The sequence below is a fragment of the Armigeres subalbatus genome, chromosome 2 (genome assembly GCF_024139115.2).
Source record: "Armigeres subalbatus isolate Guangzhou_Male chromosome 2, GZ_Asu_2, whole genome shotgun sequence".
NCBI lineage: Eukaryota > Metazoa > Arthropoda > Insecta > Diptera > Culicidae > Armigeres > Armigeres subalbatus.
The window spans coordinates 178,498,189-178,517,531 of record NC_085140.1 but is presented as its reverse complement, the minus strand read 5'-3'; the positions used below and the strand labels follow the sequence as shown (position 1 = coordinate 178,517,531).

Here is a 19,343-nt window from a genome sequence, read left to right as displayed (position 1 = left end):
ATTTCTATTAATCGAGTTTTTATTTAGATAATAATTCAATACAATCATCCTTTTTCATACCAAGCCATTAAATCTTAGGCAAACTAGCGCAATTCGCCACAATAATAATAACAAAGCATCAACGAAGAGAAGTCGATAAATGTAGTGACGTCCCTATGATACTAAGCGCGAGAAATGTAGTTAAATATGTCTTCGTTGTTAAAAAAATATGTGTTGGATCCTACATAAAACAAACTTATCGTGAGATGAAAGCTGATTTCGAAAAGTCATTGGGGAAAACGCAGGTATCGAGAGGGAACGAAATCCGTCCAGCAAAGTTTTTTTTAAAATTGAAAAGGTTGAATATTATTAGTTTTAAATTAATAATATTTATTTACCAAATGTACAACAAGTTGTTTTCAACCATTGAACAGGCAGCCCTTCGTATTAAAATATCATACTTCAGACCTTAACCCCCAGAAAACGACAATTTTTGAATGCCAATACACCCAGTTCTTTTTTTACACAAGTGCGTTTTAGTTGATTATGACCTTTCAAAAAGAAAATTCAGATGTTATTTAAAAAGCTGTGAAAAAAATCAGGTTAACTGGGAAATTAAAGAATACCAACCGTGTATAAAAAATATTGGGTGTTGCTGTACGGACTCAGCTCCCTTCATTCGGAACCCTCTATTTGGTCCAAATTTGTTGTCAATACAAAAAAAAATCTATATGATGTTTATACTCGTCATCATTTATATTCAACACGAATTTCTAGCAGAATAAGGAATTCGACAGTATACAGCAAAACCTGAATGGCCACCGCGAACGGATGGAGGCTTTTGTATGCCTACCACGCCACGGAACGCCGAATAAGTACGGTAACCCGCAGCAACAGGAAAAAACGTCCATTGACCGAAAACGCGAACAATACAATGGTTAGAAATAGCCATTCGCGCTTGTGATCTTCCCACAATTAAAATTGACTTGAAGAAATATCCGCCTTTTGGTTGTGTTTATTTTTTTCGTTTCGCACTAGCCTTGCGTGATACGACCCTCTCCCTTGCTTGATCTAACACGGGGTCTAGGTTGGGTTGATGTTCTCAGTGGTCTCACCGTTGATTGCAGTGCAGTTAGGCGAAACGAAAATGGTGGAATTCTAGATATGCGGCAGCAAAGTGCAGTTCGCCTACACTCAGAAATTGTATGGCTGTTGGTAGGATGTGAACTAGAACAACTGATCAAACATATACGGGTGTCGGGTGGATTTGAATGTATTTGATCAAATTAATGGAAATATGCTTCTAAAAGCTAATATCATAAAATGAAGTTGATCGACCAAAAATCTTGTTCTGTGTTGAACATCCGATTAAGATGGCATTCAGTGGTTAACATTATATGTACATGGATTTCAGTCGTTCAACATTTGGCGATTTTTTCCTGAATGTCCAACATACATACATAGACGAAATTTAGAAAAAAAAAATAAGGAAAAATAATGCATGTTGCAGAAACTGGCGATAGGAGTCAAATATTTGTATATTGATAATATGAAATTTAAGTATTTTTATCGGAACTTATTGAATGCTTGAATCTTCTGTTCTTCAACGAAATGAAAACAATTGAAAGTATAGTCTCATTAGACTAATATGTTAACGTATTGTACCCACAGTAGGGATACGATATGTGCAACCATAAAAAACAACATATTCTGTTGTATACTGTACATTATATGGTAAATCAATTGTTTATACTATTGCTCCAGTGGTACATTTTTATCCGGGAACCATTCAGAAATGAAATTTAAAGCAAAATAATGCATATTCGGCGGTATGAGGAAAATATTGGTATATTATTATTAGATCAAGGGGGTGGGGGGTTAAAAATTAATATTAAAATTAAAAAAAAATAAACTAAAAACTCCTCGGATTTGTTAAAGAATGTTTTGAAATCCTCAAAATCTGCCGAATTTTTTTTTTGATGCCCACTCAAAATATTATTGTTGGGAAAAAAAGTTCGTGGGGGGGGGGTGGGGGTTTGATAGTGCATAATTGGTTTTTAATATTTGTAACGGCCTTATAGAATTTAATGAAACTTTTCAAAAGCTGGGGGGGGGGGTTGGTAGTGCATAATTGGTTTTAAATATTTGTAACGGCCTTATAGAATTTAATGAAACTTTTCGAAAGCTATCAATAAAATTAAATCTGCTACCAGCGTCGATACAATATAGCTAATCATCTAGAAACAATATATCCTTTTGTATACCGTACATTATATGGTGATTTAATAGTTTACACTATTGAACCAATGGTACATTTTTATCTGGGTGGTGGTATCCCGGAAGGACACGGATAACAACTTTCAGAGGTTTTGCTTCGGGAACATCATGCAAGTTGAACTCACGTTCGACAATCGACATGCTGGCATTAGGCGGTGGTGATGCAGATATTTTTTGTACCCACGCAAAGAGAGAAAATCTGCTTCTGTTCAAGCTCTGTGTGGAGCATGACGACATCGAGGTGAGAGTGATATAATCTTCTCTTTGGCGTGTACTTGCTATATTTTTATTCGCCCGCAGTCTGTTTTTTATAACCGATGGATTGGTATCGTCACTACGTGGCCGCTTGGAGCCACTCGGTTACTGATTATCAGTCGATTTAGCCGATTTCGTGTTTCCATTGCAACCATTGCCACAGTAAATGGTCGAAAGGGATTTGCTGACGACGATCTAAGCAACGCTATTTAGAATAAGCTAGCAACCGAGATCTCACGGGGAGCCGTCACTCTGTGTAATACAGATCAATTTTATTGATTTTAGATATCAAAATCTGTTAACCCTCACAACCCAAATTTTTGTTTTCGCTCAAACTCACTATTTTGCTTTCTAAAATCGATCTAAACACGGTTTGGCATTACAAATTTTTAATTCGCGATTTTATTCATTTCACACTTTGATTTTTTAGAATTTTGTTTTTCAAGTTTTTTATCCAATCAAATACTTTTTTTAATCTAGCAATCTTTTTTGATTTTTCAACAAAGAGTTTGAAAATTCCTATTCAATGCTAACTTATTGCATTTTTTAAATTTTTAGGGTTATTTTTTTATTTTCCGTGTAACAAGTTGGATAAATATTTTAGAGTGTAACATTCATCACTACAACCTTAACCTTCTATTGAATAAGGTTAGTCGTAGAAAAATACTAAACTACAACTATTTCACTCTTCAAAGGTATACGAGCGAAAACACGGAGGAATAAAATATTACTCAATTTTCAATATTTAAACATGCATTGAAGTTCATATTATTGATCAACATCAAAAACTTTTCGAAATCTGATCAATTGAAAATTACAAAAATTAATTAAAATACCCCGTCTAAAGGCGGTCTTGGGCACTAGAGGGTTAACTCAATCTTTTGACGAATCTACGTTCAATTTACGAAATCTTACCACTGTTTGATACGTCACTTTTGCATATGAGAAATCACAACGACATATCCAACAAAACTGCTATACAAAACAAAACTGCAGTTTCGTCAAACACGCAATGTGAAAACCCAAGCATTTTGCAGTGACTTATCTGAAACGGTGTCGGGCCATTTTTCCGAATGCCGTATGGCATAACGGGTCATTTAGCCGAATGTCAAAGTTGAAAAGTAAAAAAAGTCCTCAGATTACGAGTAAATAAAGGTGAGAAATAACAAGTAAGTAGTTAGAATCGCGAAGGGTGAAGCGAGACGTGAGGAATGTGACATTTCTCGCTTCACTTAATAAGTAAGGCGTTGAAATTTAGAAGTGGAATGAGGAGAAAGAAGCAAAAAGTGAAAAGATAAAGTGAGTGATGGCAAGTGTGACGTAAGACATGAGAAGAGAGAAGTAAAAAGAGAAAAGTGTGGAGTAAAAAATGAGCAAAGAGATGCGAGAAATAAGGAGTTAGAAGTGAGAAATGAAGAGTAAAAAGTGAGATGTGAGAAATAGAATGTGAGAATTGAAAGTTGAGCAAGTTATCCTCAATTCTATTCCTTCTTATTTCTTCTTTCCTTCTACCTACTTCCTTCCTTATTTTTCCTTCTTCATTAATCTTTCCATTATTTTTTTCTTTTATTTTTCTTCCTTCTTCCTTTTTCTTTCTTGCAAGCGGACTTGTAGGTCATACTGGCCACTGTTTCTGCTTCATACGCAGTAGGTCGTAGGTTCAAACCCAGACCCGTTCCATTCTCCTTCTTTGTATATTTTCATTATTTATTTATTCAGACTAAGGCCGAAGTGGCCTGTGCGGTATATAAGAGTCTTCTCCATTCGGCTCGGTCCATGGCTACACGTCGCCAACCACGCAGTCTACGGAGGGTCCGCAAGTCATCTTCCACCTGATCGATCCACCTTGCCCGCTGCGCACCTCGCCTTCTTGTGCCCGTCGGATCGTTGTCGAGAACCATTTTCACCGGGTTACTGTCCGACATTCTGGCTACGTGCCCGGCCCATCGCAGTCGTCCGATTTTCGCGGTGTGAACGATGGATGGTTCTCCCAACAGCTGATGCAATTCGTGGTTCATTCGCCTCCTCCACGTACCGTCCGCCATCTGCACCCCACCATAGATGGTACGCAGCACTTTCCTTTCGAAAACTCCAAGTGCGCGTTGGTCCTCCACGAGCATCGTCCAGGTCTCGTGTCCGTAGAGGACTACCGGTCTAATTAGCGTTTTGTAGATTGTCAGTTTGGTACGGCGGCGAACTCTATTCGATCGGAGCGTCTTGCGGAGTCCAAAGTACGTACGATTTCCAGCCACTATGCGTCTCCGAATTTCTCTGCTGGTGTCATTTTCGGCAGTCACCAGTGAGCCCAAGTACACAAATTCTTCTACCACCTCGATTTCGTCACCACCGATGCAAACTCGCGGTGGGTGGCTCACATTGTCTTCTCTTGAACCTCTTCCTATCATGTACTTCGTCTTCGACGTGTTGATGACTAGTCCGATCCGCTTAGCTTCCCTCTTCAGTCTGATGTAGGCTTCCTCTATCTTCTCAAAGTTACGTGCCACACACTTAAATTTTTTCACCGATCTCGGCTGTGCAAATCTCGGTTTAAGTTCGTTTGCTGGAATATCGGCTAAATGAACGTATGCTTACGGTGGCTCCTTTGAGTGCCGCAGTAAACAAACTAATTTTTCAGCTGAGATATCAGCAGAAAGTCACGAACCGAGCGCTCGGCTGTGCAGATCTCGGCAAAAGAATCAAAATATGCCGAGCTGAACTGAGTGTGCATAATATCTATGTCGTCGGCGAAACCAAATAGCTGGACGGATTTATTGAAAATTGTACCACTCGTGTTAATCCCTGCTCTTCGTATTACACCTTCCAAAGCGATGTTGAATAGCAAACACGAAAGACCATCACCTTGCCGTAACCCTCTGCGGGTTTCGAAGGGACTCGAGAATGCCCTGAAACTCGAACTACGCACATCACCCGATCCATCGTCGCTTTGATCAACCGTGTCAGTTTATCCGGAAAACCGTGTTCGTGCATTAGCTGCCATAGCTGGTCCCGATCGATTGTATCATATGCGGCTTTGAAGTCGATGAATAGATGATGTGTGGGCACGTTGTATTCGCGGCATTTCTGCAGTACTTGGCGAATGGCAAACACCTGGTCCGTGGTGGAGCGTTCGCCCATAAAACCCGCCTGGTACTGCTCCACGAACTCCCTTGCAGTTGGTGCTAGTCGACGGCATAAAATTTGGGAGAGTACCTTATAGACGGCGTTCAGCAATGTGATTGCGCGGTAGTTGCTACAATCCAGCTTATCGCCCTTTTTGTAGATGGGACACACGACACCTTCCATCCACTCCTGCGGCAAAACTTCCTCCTCCCAAATCTTGGTAATGACCCAGTGCAGCGCTCTAGCCAGTGCCTCACCACCGTATTTAAATAGCTCTCCTGGTAGTTGGTCAACCCCAGGGGCTTTGTTGTTCTTTAGCCGGCCAATCTTCTCCAGGATTTCCTGGTGATTCGGAGCGGCGTCCGACTTCGACGCATGTTGTACACCGACGAGAGTTTTGAGCGCAGGCATACTGCAACGAGGTAGTGGTCGGATCCAATATTCGCACTGCGGTAAGTGCGGACGTTCGTGATGTCGGAGAAGAATTTACCGTCGATTAGAACGTGGTCGATTTGGTTTTCCGTTTCTTGGTTAGGTGATCTCCATGTGGCCTTGTGGATATTTTTGCGGGGAAAGAAGGTGCTTCGGACTACCATTCCGCGGGAGGCTGCGAAGTTTATGCATCGTTGGACGTTGTCATTCGATACGGTGTGCAGACTATCCGGTCCGATGACCGGTCTATACATTTCCTCCCTTCCTACCTGTGCGTTCATGTCACCGATGACGATTTTAACGTCCCGCAGTGGGCATCCATCGTATGTCTGCTCCAGCTGTGCGTAGAACGCTTCTTTCTCGTCGTCGGGTCTCCCTTCGTGTGGGCAGTGCACGTTGATGATGCTATAGTTGAAGAAACGGCCTTTAATCCTCATCTTGCACATCCTTGCGTTGATTGGCTGCCACCCAATCACGCGTTGGCGCATCTTACCCAGCACTATGAAGCCGGTTCCCAGCTCGTTGGTGGTGCCACAGCTTTGGTAGAAGGTAGCCGCTCGATGCCCGCTTTTCCACACTTTCTGTCCTGTCCAGCAAATCTCCTGCAGCGCCACGACGTCGAAGTTGCGGGGATGTAATTCATCGTAGATCATCCTGTCGCAACCTGCGAAACCTAGCGACTTGCAATTCCATGTTCCAAGCTTCCAATCGTGATCCTGTATTCGTCGCCTAGGTCTTTGCCGATTATATCGAGTCGCATTATCTCTTATATTGTTCGTAATGATTGGTTTTCTAGGCGGCTTATTGGGCCTGCGCAAACCTCCTGTCTCGTCGGAGGGCCGTCGTGTCAGGGCTGTTTAGCGTCCCACCTAACACCAGGACTTGGGCTTGTGCGCTTTGAGCGGCACACGGTCGCTTTGGTGGAGCCTACTTGCGGATACATGCAGCTTTTTATAGAGGTTTAACAGGGCCCACTGTCAAACCCCACCACATCCTAGGCAAGCCCCACAACTCGCAGATGGCCTGGGGAGGGATCGTCAAGCCCTTGGACATAGTCCCTGCTGCCCTGTATATTTTCATATATTCTCAAATTCTAGCAATCGCTAGATCAGGAAATGGAATCCATACTGTTTCCATATCCAATTACCCTATACCACTTTACTATTCTAATAGTCACTATTAGAATTTGAAATAAACCAGGGGCGTCTCGTGAACTTTTGGTACACCTGTTCTACCGGCCTGCTAAAAAATATGCATCAAGCTGAGGTTTCGAATGAAAGTAGTGTATTTTATCTAATATTACAACCTTTTCTTGTACAACGTAACCAAACATTAGAAAAAACAATTTAAACAGAAAGGATTTACAAAACAATAAACAGCTTCTTAATCTCCATACTAAATTAATCTCTTTTGTTCTAAAAATGTTTCAAATTAAGATGCACTTAAAATTAAAAACTCTCCCAATTCGTCCGAAATCTAACTTGGTAACAGTTGACGATAACTGGATATTGCTCAAAATAGAGATCTTTCAAATCGGCTCTTTCCACCGTTCAGGTGCACAGAACCCATCGCCCTAGCATTTAAAAACTCTCACATATTTTGTTGTTATGAAGGAAATGTAATTAACCATTATTAGTATCATCATTTGATGCGACCCCAGATTGAGTCTACTGCAATCTTTTAGAGTTATTTAGTTTTTTCAAATTTAGTGAAAACTATGCCTTTTTTTCTATGTTGATTGGTTTTGATTATTTTGAAAAAAAAAAAACATTATTAAATAATTCAATTTTATAATATTTTATAATAATCAAATTTTGATGTCTTTTTAAAAACTCAAACATTAATTTAATATTGTTCTTGATACTGAATTGTTTATGATGCATAATCATCAGGAGAAAAAAACAAACCGTTCTCAATCATCGAAGTATAAACGAAAGCGTGTGCGATCGCGGTGCGCCTAGAGATGTCGCAAATTAATCGATTACTTCGATTAATCGATTCATCGTTGTGATAATCGATTAATTTTGAATCGATTATTACCCAACGATTAATCGATTCAATAATCGAGAGGAATCGTGAGTAATCGATTAGTTACTAATCGATTAATCAGAATTTTACGACATCATAAGGATGTCGAAAATTAATTGATTATTTCGATTAATCGATTCATCGTTGTGATAATCGATTAATTTTGAATCGATTACTATACAATGATTAATCGATTCAATAATCGACAAGAATCAAGAGTAATCGATTAGTAACTAATCGATTAATCAGGATTTTACGACATCTCTAGCGCCTTTCGGCAAAGCACAGCCCGACACTCCGACCGAGTCTAACCGAAGATACGTCGCGTCGTTGGTTGTTCTCGCAGCGCGTCGAACGGGTTGGACTCCTGCGCACATAGCACGCACAACATTCATCTAAACGTGCCTGCGTTGCATGCGAAAGAGGATGATGAGACGAAACGAAGAAAGCTGGCAACACTCACGCTGGTTCTACGCGCGCGGAGAACGAGTGCGCATAGATACCAAGGAGGAAATTATTTCAAAACTTTCGTCATGGCGCAGGCTTTAAATTTTACTTCTGCCAGCGCTGCTGTTGGTTCTTTATGAATCGTACGACTGGCAAAAGCTTTCTATGTGATGTGGTGTGCTGTTATTCGTCGGAGAAACACATATTTAACTGATCTTGTCTGAGTTGATCTGTCTACGCAATATTTTGTTTCGTTAGATATTGAACCATCATTGGAAACATTACGTGAAACTTTGTTTAAAAATTTCACTGAGTAATTATTTGCCCTAATAAATAATTGCAAAGAAATTAATTGTAAGGACATTAACTTTCCTACTTCTGAACTAAAAATGGTTACCTGTTCCATGAACAGGTAGAACATATGGACGAGTCGCCTCTGAAATAAACCAAAACTGCATCCTATAACTTGCCTGCTCACGGAAAGGGTAATTAGTACCAATCACAGGATCGCTAATGAACTTGAACCCTCAACGGTTCACCTGTTGTATCCCAGTCTTTGAAAACGAAGCAAAAACGTCAAATATACCTTTCTCAGATCTTACCTGAACTAACATACTCCACAAACCATGGAACTTTGAAAAAGGTTTCGATTGAAGGAAATCTGAAAGAGCAAATTTATTGGTTCCTTTGGAATCCGAAACGAAGGCGAAACCGATAAAGAAGTGGAAAGGCAAATCACCAGGGCTATGCTTCTTTAACAAAAATATATTTTTTTCTTTATTAAAGTGATTTTTAAGGTTTGTTCATCACTTTTTAACAAAAATAGCTACTAAGGCGAATTTAGCTTACATTTTATAATTTATTATATGGTAATTACAGTGGTACATGCGTGTTCATTTGATGCTTGTTGCGGGCTGATTGGCGGGGGACAATGCTTCTCATTCTGTTGCTGACGGTGATGTGGGTCGGCGGCTCGGAGGACTATCTTTAGCCGGTTGTGGGAATTGGCGTCATCCACGTTTCCCGGCGGCGTCTGCGACGGGTTGATGGGGTGTCTAGGCGGTGATAAGGATCGGCGGCTCGGAGCACTATCTTGGTCGGATGTGGGAATTGGCGTCTTCCACGTTTTTCGGTGGCGTGTGCGACAGACCGATGCGGTGTCTAGGCGGTGATGAGTATTGGCGGCTTGAATCACTTTCTTGGATGGGCGTGGGAATATGCGTCCCCGGCGGCGTCTGCGATGAACTGATTCGGCGTCTAGGCGGAGATGAGGATCGACGGCTTCCAGCACTTTCTTGGATGGGCGTGGGAATAGGCGTCCTCCACGTTTCCCAGCGGCGTCGCAATCCTACTCGGCTTCTGCTTGACGACGGCGATGCGGCGTCTACGGCGATAGAGGACTTCACGGCGGTTCGCTTCGGTTAGTGCCACGCGGGGTCCACAACGACCAGTTGGCGCTACAGCGCTACAGAATCCCTAGGAGTATCTTGCTGGTGGTGGCTTGCTAGTAACAACTGGAGGCACTTTTTCCGAACAGCTACTGACGGTTAACTAGTCGAGACGATAGCATGGTGACCTCGTAGGGGGAATGGCCGCGGCTTTTGACGGCGATACCGGAATGCGGCTCCCGAATTCACTGCTCTCACTTGCCGTCTTTCAGTCGTCTTGGCAATTCTGAGCTTGAGCTTGAGCTTGATTGACTGCTCGTAGTTGCTACTCCATTATGACCAGATCAGCTGTTCTTGCACAGGGAACCAACAGATGTTTGCTTGGGACTAGCACACATCTTCAATGTACAAGTACTGGTGATCTCATTTGTTAGGTCATAATGGCGCCTGCCACGTCAGAATGCAAGTCAATGTAGGGAAGGGGGAGGAAATGATGATGCAATCACTCGCCCACTGCAAGCCGAATATACCTCTGCACTTGCCACGAGTTCATGCGGAATTTGTTGGATTTTCTGGGTAAGGTTGGAGAGGCAGAGGTCCGTCTTGGTTAACGAGCTGCCAATGTGGTAGATAGGAGAAGGTAACTGATGGAATTTCTAATTGGATGTAGGAAACGAGCTCTATAGTTCATTTCCAATTCTAGCAGATTACTGTTAGAATACTCAAGTTGAAGGTTTAGGAATAGTAATGGAAACGGTATGAAAGTCCATTCCCAGTTCTAGCGATTGCTAGAACATAAGAAATGAAGAGAAAGATACAAAGTAGGAGAATGGAACGGACCTGGGAATGAACCCACGACCTCCTGCGTATGAGGCAGAAGCAGTAGCCATATGACTACCAAGCCCGCTTCCGTCTTTCAGTCGTCTGCGGAAAAACCAGAAGAAAAAAGGCCCGCTTTGTGGACCTTTCCACCAGATTAGCACCATTATTACATACATCACCTTCCCCCATTATCACACAAAGTACACCAAAGAACCACCAAATTACCTTTTTGTATAGTAAATTAATCACACAATTGATATGAATTGAATCTTTTGTATTTTTTTTTAGAATTGCTAAAACAAAGAAACAGAAAGGTTATATTACCACTTCCACTTCTTAAGACAATTTACGAGAATCACTTAAACGCACACTACCTTTTGCTTTCAAATTTCACTTTGAACATTAATCTGATCCTGGAAAGGATCAGCCTTTTAATAGTCTCGTTGATTGGTGAAGGAGACGAAACTACCAAAATTCGTTACCAAAGTTTGACAGTTGCTTCTTGCTGACTCGGGTTCCACCTAGTGGAGAATACTACCGCAGGGATATTTCATGTTTAGCCCAGAGACGATGGTACTATTTAGAGACACGTGGAGAGAATAAAAGCAATTATGGCTTCACGGCCAGCAGACAAAAAATTCTGTGCGATCGGCATCATAAAAATTTGTGAGTACTTGAAGTGACTTTTAGTGTAAACAGTTATTTCGTTTGCTCCAACTACATATTTTGTGTTCTTTAGCACCATTTCCTTATATTCAACAATGAATATGATTGAATACCATATATTAATTTGCTATGAGAACTCTAAAACATCTTCACCCGACTAGAAGGTCATATCAAAATTATATCAACCTATGTTATTATGTTATACTAAATTTTTATAACAAAACTTGTTAGAAGCGTGGTGCAGGATGTTGTTAAAATATCTAAATTTCTATCAAAAATCACACTACTGGAAACAAAAAACTATCAAATTTTGTTACAATTTGATCATAAAAATAACATATTTTGTACCCTGCCCTTGGGTTCAGAAAGGGTAAGGGCGCGTTCTGCCAACTTGGTCGAGGCAGATTTCAAGTGTGAACAAGTTACTACATGGACGTTCTAAAGTGCCTGAATGAAATGTGTAGCTTGTGAGGAGCCCTTGAAGATGTGATGTTGGATCAGTATCTTGAAATTAATCAGAATTTATAATGTAAATTATTATAATTTTTTTAATAACACTACTTTTTTCCGTTACGTATTTAGTATACTTGAGTTTTAACTAAAAACACAATGTCAGTTTTGATCAGAAATACAATGTCGGTAGTAATTACAAACTTATACTTATCAGTATTTTTACTTGATTCGCGATCCTAATTAAAAACTCCGATATAATAATATTCATAGTTTATCGCGTGTATTCAGAATGTTTTGTTCAAAATTACAAGACCTAATAATGATCCATAATTCACATCCGCTGAACCATTCTGAACGGCCGTATTGAGAATATCATCCATAACATCTTCTCTGCTTAACTAACAGACGCGAGACGCCTGATGCTGGATTATCTGATTTTCCTCAATCTCTGGTGCTTGGCTTCCCGGTGGAACTTATATTGAGTATCCTTCGGAAAGAATCTGTGCCCGGGATGGGGAAGTCAATTAAGGCAACATTCGTTTGAACAGTGACTTGTCTTTGTCGGGGACTCGAGCTCGAGTGTCGATTTCGGGAGTCTGGTGGCGCTCTCGCGCGGACCAGCACTGTCAACAGCAGAGACCCTCGCGTGCGTGTTGATGGTGTTGGTTTGCATGGGAGAACTGTTGGTCGTCGGGTCGTCGTTTGGGTCTTTGTTTGCAGAAGCGTATGGGTAGTTTTGAGACTTTGGTCTTGAAATGATATTCTCAAGCATTTTTCTTACATTATTTCTCCCTCCCCTCGGATAGGTTAACTTGCCGCGATGGGTGGGCTTACGCCATTAGCACTGATATGGCAACCAAAGACATATCCTGTCGTGGTGATATCACATGTTGACTATTTTTTGTTTAATGCCACGTCACATATAATCTGACATTGATGCACTGATTTTACGCATGTGCATGTGATTCAACGGACATCGTATCTTGGAGCCTTGAATGGTGGTGCAGACAGGTAGAGGTCCTTTTCATCAGTGATAATGATCTCTGCTATGCGGCAATACTTTTCAGAGGCGTTCCCTGATGATGATGAGTCGTAGCCACGCTTAAACATAGCTAGGTAGGAATTAACCAGTAGAAAATATCATCAAGACATTCTGCATTTTTTCACGTTTGCTTAACTCTTAAGCGGTATTTACTTATACGCTTGAACTAGGATACTCGCCTGAGAGGAGGTGACCTTTAGCAATAGAGACAATGAACTGACATCAAAACGTAACATAATCTACAATGAGTATAGAATTGAACTGAATAACGTAGGAAACATAAGATAACTAAGACAGACAGAGTAATAATGACACAGTGCGAAATATTCGACATAATTATGACTAGATTAACAGTAGATCCATAGACATAAAGATCTACCATAAGACTTCCTAACCCTATCAAAAATTCGAAGCTCAAGAAATGTCTGTAAAATTATTACCTGTTGAATTCTATTCGGAGGCGATTTCGAAGCTTTTGAAGACCAACAGGCCCATAGCAACAGTATTCGGTGTTGTTAAGTTGAGAATTTTTTATAATTGCTGGTTCTGAAGTGTGGCCTGGTAAATAGACTAAATAGATTCCAAAATAAATTTTAAACGAGTCATATTTATCAAACTCTAGTCCGTTATTATTGAGTCAAAATGCACTTCTAATCGAGTTTTCTCTTTGTCATCATATCTACAATAAGACTGACTCTCGCGATAGATTTTAAGCTTATTATTTTTTTAGCTTCATTTGTTTGATGGAAACTGCAAATTTAGAAAAAAAAAATGACTGACTAGTTTTTTGTAGTAGGGATAGTAGTGATAATTGCTGATCTCGATGAAATTGTGAAAAAATGGTTGTTGATATGAAAATGGTGATGTTGTGTGGTTATGCAAGTGTTAGTGAAAAGGTTAATACACAAGTTGGTATTGGTGGTGTAGACATAGTGACAGAAGAAGCTAGGTAAAAGATAGAGTTGATTTGGGATGGGAACATGTTTGCAGTGAGTATGAAGAATGAAATGCAATATTGAGTTGAGGTGCTAGAAGTGGGAATTATTTTATAATTATACTAGAAATAATGTACATGTACATGTCCAATGAAAGCTAGTAGAAGTGTCGGTTCTTATATGATATATAACAGCGCTGTTTTGAAGATCGATTCATTGTGTGTGTGTTCATGACTGTAGATATTTGTGATGACAGGGACAATAGTAATTATGACAGTGATAGTGGTGAAAACGATAATAAGTGATGCTACCGGGATTATTTTGTAGAAAACTATTTGAATCAGGCCTTAACAGTGACCATTTGAGCAACGTAGCTTAGAAACGTCTGTTAATGATCAAAAATAGAGGCTCGTAGAAGCAAATTTAATCACCGGATCAACAGGGTTAAGTTGGAGTGATGAGTGATAGTTATAATGGTGAAAACGGTGATCATGTTATTGAAGGGGACTATTTAATAAAACTATTTGGATCAGGCCTAAAACAGTGACCATTTGAGCAACGTGGCTTAGGAACGTCTGTTATTGATCTAAAATAGAGGCTCATAGAAGCAAATTTAATTACCGTGGGGAATAACAGGGATGGACCCGGAGTAGAGTTTGAGTCGAGAGACTGCCAACGGGTCACATGAAAAAAAAAAAAAAAAAAAAAAAAAACATATTTTGTTAGAAATTTATAACAGAATCAGATACAAAAATATTGTTTCTGTGCAGTTGCACATTTTTACAGTTCGTGATAGGTCTCCAGATTGTGATCAACAATACAAAACTTTTGTTTTTGTCTGAACAAGAATATTTTTTCGAGAACATGAAACTAACAACATTACAAATAAGGCAACCTTTGCAAATTATATCAGCGTTGTGATATCTATATGGCTGGAAGACTTTATTGCTACATCTATTTTAATTGCCTACTGTTGGGTAATTCGGTGTTAAGCATTTTTTAAATCATATTATGATAAAATCCTGTTACAACATTTGAAAGATAATGGTCACTAAGAACAAAATTGTATCAAAATAAGTTATAAATATCACAATATGTTAATATTGTGTTCAGTTTCTGTTATGCTCTTCTAGTCGGGCATTAACTGAACTTTTCAAACTTTTTCATAATTTCTATAATGCTGATTACAATACCTATCTGACATTTAGTACCAATTGGTAATGTTTGTTTACTTTGCTCGTTTGGTACCGCTTTTGATATTTCGTTTGGTACTTTCGGCTTCACTGCTTGCGGGTCTCTATCTATAAACAACGTCTCTGGTTTAGCCCAGCGGTTGTCATTACATGCATTTTGACCGTGGCTATCTAAACAGTGTGGCCGCTGAAAGTGGGAAAAAGTTTAGAGTACACATCAAGTCACTATGTCCCATTATAATGCTATTGGATTTTTTTTTTAGGAAAGGAATTTTTTTATTTGGATTGATGGAGAAGCCAGCAAGATAAACCTGGAACCCAAAGGTTACAATCCTAATTCAGAATACCATCCATTCATTCCTATCACATTGCCCAAGACGAACTTTTGCCATAAAATTCAAGCCCCAAGATTTCAATAAAATTCACATGAATCAATGTCATTCCATCCCGATAAACCGTGAGGCCAGCGCCGTCATCGATCCTGCAAAACACTATACCTCTCGGACTGTGCACATTGAGGATGAAAATCATTGTCATCCATTGGTTCCCTTCTTTCTTTTCCTTCTTACTGATTCCGTTTTCTTTATTTTTTCCTTCTTCCTTCTTTATTTTTCTTTTTCTCTACTCCATTCTTCCTTTTTCTTTCTTCCTTATTCGCTCTGCTTGCTTCTGTCTTCCTTATTCCTTCACTTCCCACTACTTCGAACTCGTTTCTCACTTCTCAGTACTCCCTTCTTTTTTATCATTACTCTCTACTCAATTCGAACATCTCATTTCAACTATTCGGTCAAAAGACCATCTGCAGCATACCTGTGCTGAATGTGTAATATTAACATTTTTGACTTTCTCGTACAACAAAGTTGTACCGAAAGGCTATAGGATTACTCAAAAAAAAACTTTTGATAGAAGACCCGGAGACCCCTTAGTGTTATATACCGAACGACTCACCTCGACGAATTGAGGTGATGTATGTGTGTATGTATGTATGTGTGTGTATGTGTACTAAAAAAGACTGACTTTTTTGTGCTTAGCATTATCCGATTTTCACAACAAGTTGCATTCAACGCAAATTGTGGCCTAGTTAGATCCTATTGAAAATCGATTGAAGACCGATCGGACATTGCGTTTCGGAGTTATTAACATAACATTGTTTTTTGCCAAGAGTTTCCCCTTGGAAAAAAGGAAATTTTTTTTTCGGAAATTGCTGTATTGCGTTGAACTGAATGCTAATAAATGAGAAATGGTGGAAACAATTAAATCTATTTCCCTAAAGTGCTATTTTGACCTATCTAATGTGTTTTCCTTATTTTATTTTATAACGCACGAGAAAGGTATCACCATCGCTATGTGGGTTATTCTAGCTTTTTTTTGTATTTATATGTGTATGTGTACAAATTTTGTAGACACACTTTTTGGAAGCATTATCCGATTTATTCGCAACAAGTTGCATTCGACGGGTAAAACGGCCCCAGTGTTTGCTATTGAAAATTGATCGGACTTGCATTTCGGAATTATTGAAAAATCATTGTTTTTTTTCAAACAAAATTTTTAAACCGATTTTTTTTCAGTAATAGCAATGCGTATTAATTAATGCGAAAACATGAGCATGAGCATGATGACCGTACATTTCGTAGTTGCTGCTCCGTGATCGACCAGAACAATCGCAATTGCACAGGGAACCAATCGATGGAAGCATGGGATTTGCCCTTCAACCTAAATATGCACCGTCCGAGAGCTCTAGTATTTTGGATGGTCGATAACGGCGCTGGCCACGTCCTCACGGTCATCGGGGATGGGAAGGAATTGATGATGCAGTCACTCGCCCACTGCAAGCCGAGAACAGTTCTGCACTCGCCACGAGTTCCTGCGGAATTTTATTGGAATCTGGGGTTAGGTTTTACGGCAGAGGTTCGTCTTGGTTAACGGGTTGCCAATGCGATAGTAATGAAAGGGTGGAGTATATTCTAATTGGATGCCGAAACGAGCTTTTTGGCTCATTTCGAATTCTAACAGTTACCTGCTAGAACTAATCAAGTTGTAGGTATAGGAATAGAAGATGGAAACGGTATGAAAGCCCATGAGAAATATATGAAAAGATACAAAGCAGGAGGGGAATGGAACGGGCCTGGGATTGAACCCACGACCTCCTGCGTATGAGGCGGTAGCGGTAGCCATATGACCACCAAGCCCGCTTGGTAGCAATGCGTATTAATTAATGCGAAAACATGCGATTTTTTCCCCTAAAGTGCTGTTTTGACCTTTCTAATGAAATTTGTTCAATGTTCGCCGCTAGGAGGATTAATCTGTTTTTTAAATAAAATTTGAATAGATTGAGCTATGATGTGAAGCACGCTTACAACATATCTGAATTGATGCATACTAGTATAATAAATCTTGTTGGGTAAAACCATGGTTTGGTTGCCATTATTGTTCGAATCTGTAGATGAATACATCTAAGGAGGGTGATATGTCGCAGCTACTGACTGATGGTCCAGCGTTGAACGGGTGTCCCCCATAACACCATCCGCTGAGCATGTCTTCCACTGACTGAACGAAGGTTGGTGAGGGGGCTGGGAACTGAACCCACAATATCCATTTATAAGGCGAACATGTTGCCAGCTAAGTTATCATTCCGTATAATATGTATTTGAGGTTATAAGAAGTTTTATGAAGCGTATATTAGATCGTAGAACAATCGTAGATGTTCCAGAATAGATATAAATCTATTATCGCCGAGTAAAAAATGTTTGATGTTTTCCACCAAGATGCGCTACAGTTCTACATTTAAAATCAACACCAGTCATTAGCTATACGAAACACAGACACAAGTACAAAGAACTGAACTCGCCAGTTGCCGCCACAAGCTTACAAAAGTACAAACATCAAAACAAGCCGCTCATGTAATCTAAACATCGTACAAGGTCACCAAAGTGCACTGCATTCGTGTTGTGCACAATGGTCAGCTTCATATAGAGAAGTGGCAAAAACATCCTAAAAATAATAGCAGGTTTTTTGGTTTGAAACATGCAAACTGCTTATATTTTCCTCAATGAACAATGAGTTTTCAAATCATTGCAACAAGTTACCTAAAAAATGTTAAAACAAAATTATGATGTCTATACTGTATGTCAAATAAATCAATGCATTGAGATAATTTCCTTTCTACGTTAAATCCCAATATTCACTAAATACATATAAGAGTCATTTACAAGGTATTTTTAAATAGAATATGTCAACAACGATGTTCAATAAATTATCAAAACAAATATGTTTTCGAAAACCAATTATATTTCGCCCTCTATACGACCATTGTGTGCTGAAGGGAGACACAACCCAAACAACGTACGCGGACCTTATTGGGAACGCACAATTGTGGCGTGTCTTTCTTTTCGCCTACATGCCACAATGCCACTACACCGCGACTAGTTGGTTTTGACTGATTGACATCAATCATCATTCTCTGTGGTGCGGTACCCATTTGGTACGGCAACAACAGCACGTGAAACAATCGAAAGTGACAGTGCTCGATTCGATTGCGGTTCTATGCTAATTACACATTCATTATCAATATGGTAAGCAGTTGTCGTTCGTTTCTATTTTTGTTGCATCATTTGTATTCAAGCTGAATGCGGATGATGGTATTGCGTTAAGATTACGAAATACATGTTACATGCAGTCATCTATTTATAGATAGGAAATTAAAATTAAAGTTATTTACTTCTTGATTTCGGTTTCGAAAACTAGGAACAATATAATTATTTTATGTTCTATATTTAGGCCGATACAAATATTTAAAATCCATTTTGTCCCCCCCCCCTCGGATTTTTTTGCCAAAAAATAATACTTTGAGGGGGCAACAAAATAAAATTCGGATAATTTTGAGGATTTTCAAAACAATCTTTAACAAATCCGAGGAGTTTTTTGATTTTTTTTTTATTTTAATATTTATTTTTTATTATCCCCCCCCCCCTTGAGCTTTCGGAGTCCAGTAGGACAAAAAGTTAATTAAACATTTGTAACGGCCTTATTGTTGTTATATGGACAAAATACTTGCATTGTTTTATATCCCACGAAAGACAACAATTCAATGCACAATACAAAAATGGCCAAACTATATTAGAGTTAACGATATAATTTTTACAGATGAATATCGTACACTATTGTATCCAACAACGCTCTAACATTTCGTATTAACAGTTAATATTTGAAACCGTCATGGATCATTTCTGGCTAGTACTAATATAATGTGTGGTCCAATTGTTTAGTTTGTATTGAACAGTACTAGACATCGTGGAGATTCTGTGTA

The 19,343-nt window shown here is 39.5% G+C and overlaps 2 protein-coding genes across 8 annotated transcripts in view; one reads left to right on the top strand and one right to left on the bottom strand.

Annotated features, from left to right (window-relative positions):
* The window catches only part of LOC134211297 (protein disabled), a 313,162-nt gene that overhangs the window by 114,404 nt on the left and 179,415 nt on the right, over nt 1-19,343 (bottom strand). The window lies entirely within an intron of this gene.
* Nucleotides 1-19,343, top strand: part of LOC134211299 (LIM and SH3 domain protein Lasp) — a 185,629-nt gene that overhangs the window by 60,036 nt on the left and 106,250 nt on the right. The window lies entirely within an intron of this gene.